The sequence below is a fragment of the Nerophis ophidion genome, linkage group LG29, assembly GCF_033978795.1.
Source record: "Nerophis ophidion isolate RoL-2023_Sa linkage group LG29, RoL_Noph_v1.0, whole genome shotgun sequence".
Taxonomy (NCBI): domain Eukaryota; kingdom Metazoa; phylum Chordata; class Actinopteri; order Syngnathiformes; family Syngnathidae; genus Nerophis; species Nerophis ophidion.
In genome coordinates, this window is record NC_084639.1 from 3,865,076 (window position 1) to 3,868,509 (window position 3,434).

The window sequence follows — 3,434 nt, forward strand, 5'->3', positions numbered from 1 at the left end:
ATCAAACAGCTGGTGTGTAATAAGTACAATACTTACGCTATAAAGACGTTGGTGTAACGACCGGGTTGCATTGTTCAGTGATTTATTGTCCATGAAATCATGCAAAAATACTAAAAGACCGACAGCACTGGAGCTTAGCACAGGAGTCAAAGATCGTTGAAAATACTTAACGTAGCGAGTTGCATGGACGCAAATAGAAGACCTCGTCAGTTATGTAGCGCAAACAAGGAAGCCAGACTGATTGTGGCGAAAAACAGGGAATAAGTAGCTCTCTGATTAGTGCCCAGGAGCAGGTGAGCATCCAGAGCACTAATCAGAGGCAGGTGAAACTAATTTGTAGTCATGGCAACGAAAACACCAACCCCAGGGTTACTGAAAACAGAACTGAGGTAGTCAAACTAACAGAACTAAACATGATCCAGGGACGGCGTGGGCGCGGTTGGGAGAGTGACCGTGCCAGCAATCAAAGGGGGTTCCTGGTTCAATCCCCACCTTCTTCCAACCTCGTCACGTCCGTTGTGTCCTTAAGCAAGACACTTCACCCTTGCAGCAGGAGTGTGGTACACAAAGATGCCTCGCTCGGCTCCCCTCAGAGTGTGAATGCTAATGGGATTGATTTAAAGCTCTATTTTCCTGCAGGGAGACGACGACTTGTGAGCTTTTATCGCTGAGGCGAAGGCGAGCCCCTTATGAGCGCTCGACAAGCTCAAGTGCACCCAGGTCCCCCGTTACTATGTGAACCTCACGTTTTCATGATGTTCTGTCTAAGGATCTTCCAAATGGGACCGTCTGATACCCATCCATCCATCCATCTTCTTCCGCTTATCCGAGGTCGGGTCACGGGGGCAGCAGCCTAAGCAGGGAAGCCCAGACTTTCCTCTCATATTCCGTTTAATTTAAAAGCTTCCCTCAAAAATAAAAAACAAGGACACTTTACAATGTACAGATAGAATAATAATCAATCGATCAATGTTTGTTTGTTTATATAGCCCTAAATCACAAGTGTCTCAAAGGGCTTCACAAGCCACAACGACATCCTTGGTTCATATCCCTCATCAGGGCAAATAAAACTCAACCCAGCGGGATGGCAATGAGAAACCTTGGAGAGGACCGCAGATGTGAGAGTCCAGTCCATTGTGGATCTAACATATTATTATGAAAGTCAAGTCCATAGTGGATCTAACATAATAGTGAGAGTCTAGTCCATAGTGGATCTAACATAATAGTGAGAGTCCAGTCCATAGTGGATCTAACATAGCAGTGATGGTCCAGTCCATATTGGATCTAACATAACAGTGAGAATCCAGTCCATAGTGGATCTAACATAATAGTGAGAGTCCAGTCCATAGTGGATCTAACATAATAGTGAGAGTTCAGTCCATAGTGGATCTAACATAATAGTGAGAGTCCAGTCCATAGTGGATCTAACATAATAGTGAGAGTCCAGTCCATAGTGGATCTAACATAATATTGTGAGAGTCCAGTCCATAGTGGATCTAACATAATAGTGTGAGAGTCCAGTCCATAGTGGATCTAACATAATATTGTGAGTCCAGTCCATAGTGGATCTAACATAATAGTGAGAGTCCAGTCCATAGTGGATCTAACATAATAGTGAGAGTCCAGTCCGTAGTGGATCTAACATAATATAGTGAAAGTCCAGTCCATAGTGGATCTAACATAATAGCGAGAGTCCAGTCCATAGTGGATCTAACATATAAGTGAGAGTGCAGTCAATAGTGGATCTAACATAATAGTGAGAGTCCAGTCCATAGTGGATCTAACATAATAGCGAGAGTCCAGTCCATAGTGGATCTAACATAATAGTGAGAGTCCAGTCCATAGTGGATCTAACATAATAGTGTGAGAGTCCAGTCCATAGTGGATCTAACATAATAGCGAGAGTCCAGTCCATAGTGGATCCAACATATAAGTGAGAGTGCAGTCAATAGTGGATCTAACATAATAGTGAGAGTCCGGTCCATAGTGGATCTAACATAATAGTGAGAGTCCAGTCCATAGTGGATCTAACATAATAGTGAGAGTCCAGTCCATAGTGGATCTAACATAATAGTGTGAGAGTCCAGTCCATAGTGGATCTAACATAATAGTGAGAGTCCAGTCCATAGTGGATCTAACATAATAGTGTGAGAGTCCAGTCCATAGTGGATCTAACATAATAGCGAGAGTCCAGTCCATAGTGGATCCAACACATAAGTGAGAGTGCAGTCAATAGTGGATCTAACATAATAGTGTGAGAGTCCAGTCCGTAATGGATCTAACATAATAGTGAGAGTCCAGTCCATAGTGGATCTAACATATCATTATGAAAGTCAAGTCCATAGTGGATCCAAGATAATATGGAGAGTCCAGTCCATAGTGGATCTAACATAATAGTGAGAGTCCAGTCCAAAGTGGATCTAACATAATAGTGAGAGTCCAGTCCATAGTGGATCTAACATAATAGCGAGGGTCCAGTCCATAGTGGATCCAACATATAAGTGAGAGTGCAGTCCATAGTGGATCTAACATAATAGTGAGAGTCCAGTCCATAGTGGATCTAACATATCATTATGAAAGTCAAGTCCATAGTGGATCCAACATAATATGGAGAGTCCATTCCATAGTGGATCTAACATAATAGTGTGAGAGTCCAGTCCATAGTGGATCTAACATAATAGTGTGAGAGTCCAGTCCATAGTGGATCTAACATAATAGTGAGAGAGTCTAGTCCATAGTGGATCTAACATAATAGTGTGAGAGTCCAGTCAATAGTGGATCTAACATAATAGTGTGAGAGTCCAGTCCATAGTGGATCTAACATAATAGTGAGAGAGTCTAGTCCATAGTGGATCTAACATAATAGTGTGAGAGTCCAGTCAATAGTGGATCTAACATAATAGTGTGAGAGTCCAGTCCATAGTGGATCTAACATAATAGCGAGAGTCCAGTCCATAGTGGATCTAACATATCATTATGAAAGTCAAGTCCATAGTGGATCCAACATAATATGGAGAGTCCAGTCCATAGTGGATCTAACATAATGGTGAGAGTCCAGTCCATAGTGGATCTAACATAATAGTGTGAGAGTCCAGTCCATAGTGGATCTAATATATTATAGTGAGAGTTAAGTCCGTAGTGGATCTAGCATAATAGTGAGAGTCCAGTCCATAGTGGATCTAACATATTATTATGAAAGTCAAGTCCATAGTGGATCTAACATAATAGTGAGAGTCTAGTCCATAGTGGATCTAACATAATAGTGAGAGTCCAGTCCATAGTGGATCTAACATAGCAGTGAGGGTCCAGTCCATAGTGGATCCAACATAATAGTGAGAATCCAGTCCATAGTGGATCTAACATAATGGTGAGACTCTAGTCCATAGTGGATCCAACATAATAGTGAGAGTCCAGTCCATAGTGGATCTAACATA

General features: G+C 42.0%; 1 long non-coding RNA gene across 1 annotated transcript in view; it reads right to left on the bottom strand.

The window, feature by feature from the left end:
* LOC133546260 (uncharacterized) overlaps window positions 1-226 on the bottom strand; it is a 17,046-nt gene extending 16,820 nt beyond the window's left edge. The window contains exon 1 of the long non-coding RNA XR_009805045.1: window positions 37-226. This is a non-coding gene — a long non-coding RNA (uncharacterized LOC133546260). The remainder of the gene's footprint in view (window positions 1-36) is intronic.
* Window positions 227-3,434: the final 3,208 nt, after the last annotated feature.